Source organism: Belonocnema kinseyi, chromosome 4 (assembly GCF_010883055.1).
Source record: "Belonocnema kinseyi isolate 2016_QV_RU_SX_M_011 chromosome 4, B_treatae_v1, whole genome shotgun sequence".
NCBI lineage: Eukaryota > Metazoa > Arthropoda > Insecta > Hymenoptera > Cynipidae > Belonocnema > Belonocnema kinseyi.
In genome coordinates, this window is record NC_046660.1 from 11,608,919 (window position 1) to 11,621,913 (window position 12,995).

Below are 12,995 nucleotides of genomic sequence, written 5' to 3' on the forward strand. Positions count from 1 at the left end.
CTCGGCTATGAAAAATCTTATCAAAAAGTTAGGCATCGCATTTTGAAGGTAAAGAGTAGTTCTTTACGATGCCATTGTCAGTTTGTGAAAAAAAATTTTTTTGCGATGTTACGGGGCCTCGAACACATCAAAATAACGGGTTTTTGACCCTTTTAGGTTAAAATATCTCGAAAACTGAGGGTAATGGAATTTTTCTGGGGTCAGATTCGGATTCAGAGCAGCAAAAACCTTCGGGTATAGTAGGTCTGGTCTCTGGTTCTGAGAATTGTTGGCCTGTGTAATCTACATTTTGTTTTAAATGGGGCTGCGGCAAATGCTCGAAAATTTTGTTACGAATAGGCGAATTTTGTCAGAACATACAACTCGTTTAAATTATTTAAAATCATTTTAAATTTTACATTAATTTTGAAACTTTTTAAAACTTAAAATGAATCAAGTTTTTTCTATGAATAATAAGCAAAATTTTCTTAAAAATTGTATGAAAAATCTCATTAGTTTTAAAAAATATTTAAAATTTCTGAAAAAATTATTTTAAATTTGAAAAACTTTAAATTAACTTTTAGATTTCTCAGGATTTTGAAGCTTTTCACGGATGTTTAAAGTGTTGAAAATAATTTAACTTTTAATTTTAGAAGTGTTGAGCTAAAAAATGTTAATTTTTTAATGTTTGATATTCCTATAGCTTAAAATTGCTTAAAATAATCTAATTTTGACAATCTTGAAGTTCATTGATTAAATGTTTAATTTAGAACAGTGAAAATGATAACGTGGATTTATGTTCTGGGAACTGAATTTGAATGTTTGAACTCTATAATTTATAAAAGATAAAAATTCTTAATTTTGCAGTATATCTACATTTTATTTAAAATTGTTTAATTGAAAAGTATTAGTACCTAACTTCCATTTTATACGTTTAAATTATTGAACATTTGAATATAACATTTGGAAACCAAATTTGTTGGTTTTATTGATCATGAAAAATGTTTGCGAACTGAGAAAAAACCGGGAAATTACCGGGATTTTTCTTCTTCGATTAAAATGGCTTCTTCGATTAAAATGAATTTAATTTACTAAAAATGACTATTTACTATCAAACCGCAGAATTTCGCCCAATAAAACTCCATTTTGCCAGGAAATTATTAACATTAGAGAAATAGTGTTTATTATAAAAAGTGTGTATTTTAGCTGTTATTTTCAGAACTTAAAAAAATATTTCTCTTTTAGATGATATTTTTGAAGATATTGCAGACAGAATTTTTCTCCAATTTTCTCGCCTATTAGTTGCTATTGTGCAATAAATATTCGTCGGAGTCCAAATGTGTTTAGACATTTTTTATTCGTCATGCAATGAGCTAATAAGGTGCAGAAAAAAAATTGAAATACGTTTAATGGAAAAGCATTAATCAAGAGTAATTAAAAAATTGATTAATTGCGAATATTTTAAGAATTTTAAATCCGGAAGTTTCATTATTCGGGAATTTTACAGTATCAGGAATTTTATTTTTCAGTATTTTTCAATTATCCCGAAAATGTATCTTATGTGACTAAACAAAATTTATTTTCAATTAAACAAATCAATCAATAAACAAATTTTTTGACTGGTTTTTGGTTTTTACGAAAGTGTCTCTCTGTCTCGCGCTCTGTATGCATGTCTGCATGTCTGCATGTATGGCTGTCTGTTTCAATAATAATTAACTAATGAATTTTTTCATAAAATCAAAAATTACAAGAGTTAAAGCATTTACAAAATTCCAAAAAACACACGAAAATTAACCTTTTAAGCCAAATAACGCACGATATGAAAAAAGTAAGCAGAAAAATGTTGCTTTTTGTATGTTCAGCAATATTATGATAACAACTTTACGAATTTTTTTGAAAAATTTAAAATTCAAATTTTGACGGCATACAAAATAAGGGAAAATCTAAAAAATACATTTTTCGGCCAAACTATGCAAAATACGGTAAAAGATAAGTTGACAAAAATTGTGCATTTGAAAAAGATCTACAAATTTGTTATTAACCACTTTTTGATAGGATGCGTAGTTTTGGGTTTAATCATGAAAAAGATTATTAACAGTAAAAAAAAATCTGCCAGCTGCGTTGGCACATTCTCATCACAACTTTTGTCTTTTAATTTCTTTTTCGTCTCGTGTGTGGGATTTCAAAAAATTAAATTTTTTATGTTTTTAATGATAAGGAGCCGCTGGAGCTTTAACAAAAGAGAATTCACAATCACCAAATTACTGTTGTCGATGCTTTCACTTTTAGTTTTAAAAAGTCTGTTCACAATGATCGAGCGCGAAGCGCAAGGTAAATATATTGTCGAGCGTGAAGCACGAGATCCAACACTCGCCCGCCGTAGGCTCGCTCAAACTGGCGAGCGAAACTAGTCGCGCTACGATTGGTTTAAAAATTTATTTTTTTTTGTCAATGATTTATTATTTTAGTTAAAAATTTATTTCTTTGCTTGAAAACTTAAATATACTGTTAGAAATTCTTTTTTTTTTGTGAAAACGAATTTATTAACTAAAAATTTAACTTTTTTATGTTTAGTTCAACTTTCATCTTCTTCGCTTGAAAATTCTTAATCTTCTTAATTTCAAATTGATTTTTTCGGTTAAAGATTCATTATTCTACTTAAAAATTAATTTCTTTACTAGAAATTTAATTGTTTTGTTAAAAATTATTTTTTTTGCTCTAATTTTTTTGACTAAAAATGTTACTATTTTTGTGATCAGACTACTTTTTCGAGAAGGATTTTGTCAAGAAACTGTTGAAACTCACCTATCTTTTGTTTTAGTTATTCTTGCATAAAAAAGTAATTTTATGCAAATTTATACAAATAGGTTCAAAATATAATCATGTCGCACTCAGTACTTACCCGACTGGTTCAATTAAGAGCTCATAAAAAGTCTTCGGAATTAGAATCATACATTTATTCAATTCTGGCAAAGTTAGATTAATCATTTAGTAATAAGTGCTTTAAAAACTGTACCAATGCGCACAATAAATGTCATAAATTACACATCGATAATTATTGCATCAGCTAATCGCAGGTGCTTTTAAGTATTATTACTATGCATCTTGATAATATAATTTATAATGAGTACAATATGTATTGTGGAGAAGGCGCGGGAATGTGCGTTATTTTCAATAAAAAACAGGTTTTCGATAAATGCTGTCAAAACAGGAAAAATAGAAATATTTTTCATGAAAATAGGGGAGTAAATTTATTTTAGTAAAACTAATTTATAGGTTTCAGTTAAAATTTCAACAAAAAACTTGACATTTAACCAAATAGTTCATTTTTCGACCAAAAAAAATTATTTTTGATCGACATAGTTGACTTTTTATATTAAAAAGATTATCTTTAACCAAAAATAGAATAGTTAAGTTTTCAGTTTAAAACATTGATTTTTAAACAAAAAAGAACACGTTTTCAACAAAATAATGAAATTTTCAACTAAATAGATTAATTAACTAAAATTATTTTTAAATTACTTTTAATAAAAAAAAAAGATTATGTTTTTTGAAGATGAATTTTTAAACACATGGTCGAATTCTTAAACAAAACAAATTAAAGTTCAACCATGGTCAGTTACAATTTCTGCATATGGTTGATTTTTAACCTACTAAGATAAAATTTTATTGAAATAGTTTAAGTTTCAACTAAAAAAGATACATTTTTAACCAAATAGTCAAATTTTCAATTAAAGAAGATGAATTTTTAACAATAAATAAAATAGTTAAATTTTCAGTAAAAAATTTATTTTCAACACAAAAACAGAACATTCAAGAAAATACTTAAATTTTCAACAACAACAGAAATTATTTTTAACAAAAAAGTTAATTTTAAATACAAAAAAAATGAATTTTCTAGAAACTAGATAAATTTTTAACAAAAGACTTTATTCTTGAACTAATAAAATTAATTTTTATCAAAGTAATTTAACTTATGCCTAAATAGTTGAAATTTCTACTAAGAAAATTCATTTTTAACTAAAAAACGGCAAATTTTCAGCCAAAAATGGAATATCTAAATTTTTAATTTAAAAAATGAAGTTTAAACAATGAAAAAAAAGATTTGTTAAAAAAATATTTCAATCCTCAACTAATAAAACGTAGTTTAAAGAAAAAAGTTCAACTTTAAACAAAAAATTAAGAAACCTTTAGAAAAAATGGATTAGTTAAATTTTCAGTTAATAAAATTAATGTCCAGCAATAAACAAACGAGCTCTTAACAAAATAGCTAAATCTTTATCCAAGAAAATGAATTTTTAATAAAGTGGTTTAATTTTAATAAATTTAGTTAATTTTAAACTAAGGAGATAATTGATTTTTTAATCAAACGAGATGAATTATCAACAAAAAATAAAATAGTTGAATTTAAACTAAACACTAATTATTTTCAGCTGAAAATGTATTACTTACATTTTCAGTTTAGAAATTAAATGTTCAACAAAAAAAGGAAATTTGTAACAAAATAGCTAAATGTTTAACAAAGAAAATGAATTTAAAAAAAAATAATATAAGTTTTACCCAAGCAATTAAATTTTGAACTAAGAAGATTAATTTTCAACTAAAACCAATCCATTTTGAGTTAAAAATGGAATGTTTAAACTTTCTGTTAAGAAAATAAAAGTTAAAAAAGCGAATTTTTAACAAAATAGTTTAATCTTTAAGCAATAAAATTAATTTTAAAGAAAGAAGTTCAATTTTTAATCTAGTTAAATTTTCGTTTAAAAACTTAATCTTTAACAACAAAATACAAACAAATTTTTTTTCAATAAAATGGTCGAATCCTGATTAAATCTTAATAAATTATTACTTTTTAAATAATTCTCATATTATATGCATCAATAGATTTTTAAGTAGAGCTTATTTAATTAACTAATTTATTCCCTCTGTCCTGATTGAAGCTCATTTGAATTTTTAATAAGAAAGTACACATTTACCTTCAATCAAGAGTAGTTGGATTTTATTATTGGGTTTTAATCATTTAAATTCGCTGAAGCGGAAAAGGGAGAAAAATATGAAAAAAGGTGCAAAGGGAAAAATGAGGAAAGGGAGAAAGAAGGGAAACAGATTTTTTAGAAAACAGGGGGAAAACAGAATTTTTTTATAAAAGGGGAAAATAGGGAAAAGGGAAAAAGAGAGAAGTGTGAAAAAAATAAAGAAGGAGTAACCTAATAAAAAGGGGGAAGCGGGGAAAAGGGATGAAATGGGGAAAGCGAGGAAAGGAGATTTTTGTAGAAAATAGAGGAAAAAGGCTAATTCTGTACAAAGGGGTAAAAAAGGGAATAAGGGAAAAAGTGTGAAAAGAAGGTGAACTATATGAAAAGCGGAAAAAAATTGTCTAAAGCATGGGGAAAATAGAAATTCTCCATAAAAGGGCAAAGGAGGGGATAGGTGAAAAGGGTCGAATAAGGGCAAAAGAAAAAGGAGAAATACATGAAATAGGCGGAAACGGGGAAATTGGGAAAGGGAATTTTTCTAGAAAACAGGGGAAAAGAGGAATTCTTTATAAAAGGGTAAAAGTGTGAAAAAAAGAAAAATTTAATAAAGGAGTTAAACGGGGAAGGTATTTTTTAGGAGACAGAGGAATTCTTTATAAAAGAGGAATAGGGGAAAAAGTGTGAAAAAAGGAAAAAGTAAAAAGGAGAAAATATGAAAAAGAAAAAAACGGGGAAAGGGGGGTTCTTAGGAAACAGGGAAAAATTGGAATTGGTAATAAAAGGAGAAAAGAGGGAGTGTGAAAAAGGAAAAATAAGAAAAATATGATAAAGGGGGGAAACGGGGAAAAATGGGAAAGGAGATTTTTTTAGAAAACAGGGGAAATGGAATTCTTTAACAGCAGGAAAAAGAAGAGAATAGGGGAAACAGTGTTAAGTCTGATATGAATATTTATATATTTAATTCCATCCGAATGTAAGAGTTGTAAGAATGTAAGGTTGAAAACTTTTCCTATCGATATCAGAAGCATTTCATATTCATCACATTGAATATTGAAATTACCGTATAAATGATATGAAAGAATTCAAGATTGTCAGGAAAAGTTGTATAAATTTTGAGCGAGGCCATTACACGTATGTCCAGGTGAAACCCATATATGTGGTTAATAATAAAAAAGAATAATATTCTAAGAAAAGACTGAGTGGTCATTGAACAATGATACAATCTTGAGTTTAGGATTTATCACATAGGCGGTAATAATCGGAAATCCTGAAAGGTGTATATTTAGAAGATTGACACTGCTGAAGTAACGGGCCGTTCATAAACAGAACATTTCAATAATAACTTGACAAGTCTAAGAATCACTTTCATATTTTACACTATTTCTTCTATTTGTCTTTTCCACTTTTTAAAAAAATTATTCTTTTTCTCCTGTTTTCACAAAACTTTCCCTTTTTCTTGCTATTTCGCTAAATACGAACTGAATTAATAGACCGCACGTCCATACTCCCATACTATTTTGTCACTTTTTGCTCAAACGAGGAGTAATTGGGACGTGAATTTTTTTCGGGGGCAGCCATTTTAAATACCTTGAAACAAATTGAAACAGAAGTATTAAATTGTGAAGCTACTGTGGTCGTGCGGTCTCGTGGACCGCCTATGAGCTTTCAATTGATATTACTCATCAATTCAATACAAAACCACACGTTGTCCACATACCTCGTTGACTGAAGGCACAACTAAAACTAAAACTATACTAATAAGGGCAGCCACGAGAAAGAGCAGAGAGTGGGGGCGTGGAACCGTGGTGCGGTCTGTGAGACCGCACGTCCATATTTTAAGGTTAATTTTCATTCCCCTGATAAGGAGAACAGTGTGTTCTTGAAACCTTAGGTTCATTAGCCGGGAATTGATTAACATTTAAGTCGTTTTCTTTTTCCCAAGTATTGGTTCTCGGAGTTGAACAAACTTTTATGGAAAAGACCAAGTTTCCATTAGAAATATAAATTTTTAATCGAAAAGGGAATAGTTACATTTTCAGTTTGAAAAATTAAGTCTGATCTATTTAGTTCAAAATGACCTTTTTTCTCAAAAAATCATTTTTTTTTTAATTAATTTTTTTTAGAATTAATTTTTCTAACTAAACATGGAACCATACCGTTTTCTGTTTATTTTATCTGTTTTTGATTTAAAATTAAAATTAAAAATCTTTTTGGTTTAAACATCAACTATTACATTTATTGTTGAGAATTGATATCTTCTGATCGAAAATTTAAATGCTTGATTGCAATTTCTACTATTTTGTCAAAAATTAACTTTTTATTGGAAATTCATACATTTAAATTTTACATATCAATTATTATATATTTATGGTTGAGAATTTATATTTTCTGGTCAAAAATTAAAATGCTTGATTGCAATTTCTACTATTTTGTAAAAAATTATTTTTTTTTATTGGAAATTCATATATTTTAATGAAAATTGAATTATTTTGTTAATTTTGTTAAATTAATTTTTTAGCTAAAAAATTATTTCCACTTTTGACTGAAAATTGATATTTTTCATTTCAAACTTCAACGATATGGTTAAAATATAACTTTTTGATTGAAAATTTAACTGTTTTGTAGAAAATTCGCCTTTTGGCTTAAAAATTCAAGTTTGGTAAAACTTAATTCTTTTTAATGCCTCTGTTTGAAAATTTAACTACTTTGTTTAAGATTAGTTTTTTTGTTTTGTTTAAAATTAATTTTTTTACCTGGAAATTTAACTATTTCATTCTTGATTGAAAATTTCTTCTTTATAAATTTAAAATTAATCTATTTAATAGAAAATTCATGTGTTTTGTTCAAAAATCGATTTTTTGAATTAGAAAAATAATCAGCTTTATTGAAAATTAATGTTTTTGGCTGATGATTTAAATATTTTAAAAATTCGTATTTTTTGGTGTCCAATTCAACTGGTTCAGAATACTATTAGTTTTCTATCAAAAAGGATGAAATTTTCCCCGAATTACATAACTTTTCCAAAATTTCATGAATTGTAGCAATACGGAGGGGAGAAATTAGTTAAGAATCACTGGTAATACATAATTAGAGTAGCTAAATTTTTATTTCAAAAAAATTAATTATAAATGTTTTAACCAAAATAAATGAATTTAAAAAATAATATTAGATCAAATAGATTTATTTTCTATCAGTTAGTTCAGTTTTCAACAAAATAATAAAATTTGTAACGAAATAAATAAATGATTAACCAAACAATTGAATATACAGCCTTAAACCAAGAAAACTGATATTTTATCAAAAGATGAATTTTCAACTAAGAATATTAATTTTCTACCTTAAAGATAAATAGATTTCCAATAAAAGAAGATGAATTTTCAACAAACGATTTTTCAAAAAAATAGTTCAATCTCCAATCCAAAAATGATTTTTCAACAAAATTATTTCATTTCCTTGAACTAGAACAACTTAATTTTCAGTTGAAAAGTAAATATTGACTGAAAAACGCACAATTTTTGAACAGAATAGGTGAAATTGCAACCAATTAGATGAATTTTCAGCTAGAATGAGAAATCTTCAAACAAAAAAGAGGAATTGACAAAGGATATGAAGAGATAGAAAAGAGGATTAAAAAAGATAGACGTGAATTTAGATTAATAAAGAAGTAAAAAAAGATGGACGGGAATTAAAATTGACACAGTGAGAGAAAAATATCGACGTAGATAGAAAAAAGTAGGATGGCAAAGATAAGGGGATATTTGAAAGGATAGACTTGAATTTATATTGACAAAGATTTAGAAAAAGGTTGACGCGGATAGTAAAAAGATAGAACAAGGTAGAAAAGAGAGAATTGAAAAAGACAGACGGAAATTTAGTTCGACAGATAAAAAAATGTTGACGTGGATAGATGTATAATACGATGAACAAAAGGAAGAGGAAAATGACAAAGACTGACGTGAATTTAGATTGAAAAATAAATATAAAAAGATAGACGTTGATTAACGTAGGAGACGATGAATTAACGAAAAGCAAATTGAACAGGAGAGACGGGAATTTAGATTTACAGAGATAGAAAAAATTTGAAATAAATAGATAAAGGATAGGATAACAAGGATGATAAGGAGACAGAAAATTACAGATGTTGATTGATGTAGTATAGGATGAGATAGAAAAGAGAGTATTGAAAAAGACAGATGAAAATTCATATTAAAAGAGAGATAGGAAAATATTGACGTGGACAAAGGAAGGATAGGATGAGATAGAGAAGAGCACACTGAAATAGAAAAGGATATACGTTGAAAGATGTAGGAGACGAGGAAATAGAAAAGAGATTAAAAAAGATAAACGGAAATTTAGATTGACAGATACGAATGTATTAAAGTGTATAGATGTATGATACAATGAGATGAGGAAAAGGATTTTGATAAAAACAGACGTAAATTTAGTTTGAAAAATAGATGGAGAGAGATAGACGTTGAGACATGCATGATTTGATGAAACAGGAAGGAAGAGATTGAAAAAGATAGATGTGAATTTAGATTGAAAAACAGATAGAAAAAGGTCGACGTGGACAGATAAAGGATAGGATGAGAGAGAGAAGAGGTAATTGAAAAAGATTGATGGGGATTTAGATTCTCAGAGAGATAGAAAATGATTGGTGTGGATACATAAAGGATAGAATAAAATAGAAAAGAGGGAATTGAAAAAGATAGAGGAATATTTAGATGGACAAAGAGATAGATAAAGATTGACGTGGATAGATAAAGGATAGAATAATATAGAGAAGAGAGTATTGAAAAAGATAATCGTAAATTTAAATTTACAAAAAGATAGGCATGAGCAGATGCAGGATACGATCAGATAAAGCAGAGGGGAATAAAAAGATAGACGTAAATTTAGATTGAAAAACAACAGAAAAACATAGACGTTGATAGGTGCATAACATGATGAGACAGGGAGGAGGGAAATAAAAAAGATATATGTGAAATTAGATAAAATAGATAAAAGATAGGATGAGATATAGAAGAGGACATTGAAAAGGATAAACATGGGTTTAAATTGACAGAGGTAGAAAAAGATAGACGTGGGAAGATAAAGGATAAAATAAGACAGGAAAGATGGAATTCAAATATATAAACTTGAAATTAGATTGACAGTCAGAGAAAAATATTGAGGTATTAAAAGGGATAGACGTGAATTTATATTTTTTTTAAATATATATATATAAAGATAGACGTTGATAGATGAATGATGCGATAAGATGAGGAGAGGGAGAGATTGAAAAGGATAGAAAAAGATAGACGTTGGTAGATAAAAGACAAAATAAGATAGAAAGGACAGAATTGTAAAATATAAACTTGAATTTAGACTGACAGAGTGGCAGAAAAATATTGAGGTCGATAGATAAAAAGTAGGATGAGATGAAGAGGAGGATATTGGAAAATATAAGCGTGAAATTAGATTGACAAAGCTTTAGAAAAAGATTGGCGTGGATAGATAAAGGATAGGATGTGATAGAGAAGATGGAAATAAAAAAGATGGATGGAAATTTAGATTAACAGAGAAATAGAATAAGATTGACGTGGATACGTAAAGGATAGAATAAGACAACAAAGAATGGATTGAGAAAGGCAGACCAAAATTAAGATTGACAGAGATAGTGAATGATTGGCGAGGATTGATGAAAGATAAGATGAGATAGAGAAGAGAGGATTGAAAGAATTGACCTGAATTTAGATAAGTAAAGAGATAAAAAATATAGATGTTAATATATTTGGTATAGGATGAGATAGAGAATAGGGGATAGAAAAAGATAGACTGGAATTTATATTGAAAAATAGTTATAAAAAGATAGACGTTGATGGACGAAGGATGCGATGAGATAAGTAGTAGGAGATTAAAAAAGATAGACGTGAATTTAGATTGATAAAGAGATAGACAAGGATAGACGTGAATAGATAAAGGATAAAATAAGGTAGAAAAGTCGAAACTGAAAAGTATAGACTTGAATTTATATTGACAGAGAGATAGATGAAGGCATTGAAAAAGATAAACGTGAATTTAATTTGACAAAGGTAAAAGAAGATAGACGTTGATAGATAAAGGATTAAATAAAACAGAAAAGACGGAATTGAAAAAGATAAAAGGAAATTTAGATTGACAGAAAGATAGTAAAAGATTGACGTGGATAGATAAAAGATAGGATGCGATAGAGAAGAAAGAATTGAAAAAGATAGACGTGGATTTAGGTAAATCAAGAGATAAAAAATATAGACGATTAACAGAGAGGTATTAATAGATTGACGTAGATACATAAAGTATAGAATAAGATAGAAATGAGGGAATTGAAAAAGATAGACGTGAATTTATATTTAAAAATGTACATAGAAATAAAGAAGTTGTTAGACGAAGGATACGATAAAATATGGAAAAGGAGACTGAAAAAGATAGGCGCGAATTTAGTTTGATAAAGAGATAGAAAAAGATAGACGTGGATAGATAAAGGATAAAATAAGATAGAAAAGGCGGATTTGAAAAATATAGACTTGAAGTTAGATTGACAGAGTGACAGAAAAATATTGAGGTCGACAGATAAAAATTAGGATGAGGTGGAGAGGAGGATATTTCAAAAGATAAGCGTGAAATTAGATTGACAAAGCGAAGAAAAAGATTGGCGTGGATACGAAAAGGATAGAATAAGACAAAAAAGTATGGATTGAGAAAGGCAGACGAAAATTAAGATTGACAGAGAGATAGTGAAAGTTTGACGAGGATAGATAAAATATAAAATGAGATAGAGAAGAGAGGATTGAAAAAACGGACCTGAATTTAGATAAATAAAACAATAAAAAATAGATGTTGATACATTTAGTGTAGGATGAGATAGAGAAGAGCGGATAGAAAAAGATAGACAGGGATAAAAATAAACGAGAAATAGAAGAAGATTGGCGTGAATAGATGAAGGATAGGATGTGGTAAAAAAGACGGTACTGAAAAAGATATACGTGAATTTAGATTGATCAAGAGATAAAAGAGGATAGACGTGGACAGATAAAAGATCAATAAGATAGACAGGGATTGAGATTAACAGAGAAATAGAAAAAAATTGACGTGGATACATAAAGGATAGAATAAAATAGAAAGGAGATAATTAAAAAAGATAAATGGAAATTTAGATTGTCAGAAAGATTGAAAAGGATAGACGTGGATAGAAAAGGATAAAATAAGATAGAAAAGAAAGAATTGAAAAGTCTATGCTTGAATTTAGATTGACAAAGTATAGAATAAAATATATTTTCTCTATCTCATTTCATCATAAAGATGCAAGCAAAATAATTGAAGAAGATACGATCTCTATCTTTTTACTTCCAACAGAGATGTCCCCCAAGCTAGAAGTAGGAATACGAATATAAATAGTAAATTTGAAAAGTGATTGATATTAATGATAATTATTTTGCCCATAACAATTCAGTGTTGGTTGGCGTTGGCACTTGGATCGTATTGTCATCGCAAACAAGCCGAGAGGCGCTCGTATTTGTTCTGCGTAAACAAGAGCACGTGCTAACACCGACAGGAATGAAATGTGGGTGTGTTAGTGAGTCGAGCCGAGTCAGTAATTATTATGAGCGGGTCTCGTGATATCGAGTCATATGAGCCTTTAATCGACACTCTCTTCAGGTGTGTGAAGTTGCTGTAAGTTAGACATGTGACTGGAAAAAAGACCTGTTTTCAAAAGTCACATGCCAAATCACATGACCCGCCCGTACACAACAAGTTTTAATAATGAGCTTATAAATTTATTAACACTCAACCTGACCCATCCTGGCTCTTATATTTAAATTTTAGATCATCTGCCTCATTCAAATCTCGGCAAATATCAAAATGTACGAAATACACTACCGTTGGGAATTCGAATTATCTATAGAGCTATAGGGGCCGTGCATAAATTATGTCTAGTTTTTTTCCTAAATTCTATGAAACCACGTGCCGACTAAAGTTTTTTTTTTGGAATCATAAAAATAAGGTACTGCGTGATGCTAT

General features: G+C 28.2%; 1 protein-coding gene across 2 annotated transcripts in view; it reads right to left on the reverse strand.

Moving 5' to 3' along the window:
* LOC117171336 (sodium-independent sulfate anion transporter) overlaps positions 1 to 12,995 on the reverse strand; it is an 89,439-nt gene that overhangs the window by 33,407 nt on the left and 43,037 nt on the right. The window contains exon 1 of one of the 2 annotated variants that reach the window (XM_033358561.1): positions 6,543 to 6,660. The exons of the other annotated variant lie outside the window; for it this stretch is intronic. The gene's annotated coding sequence lies outside the window, so the exon portion shown is untranslated. Of the gene's footprint in view, positions 1 to 6,542; positions 6,661 to 12,995 lie in introns of those variants that run through there. 2 annotated transcript variants of the gene reach the window in all.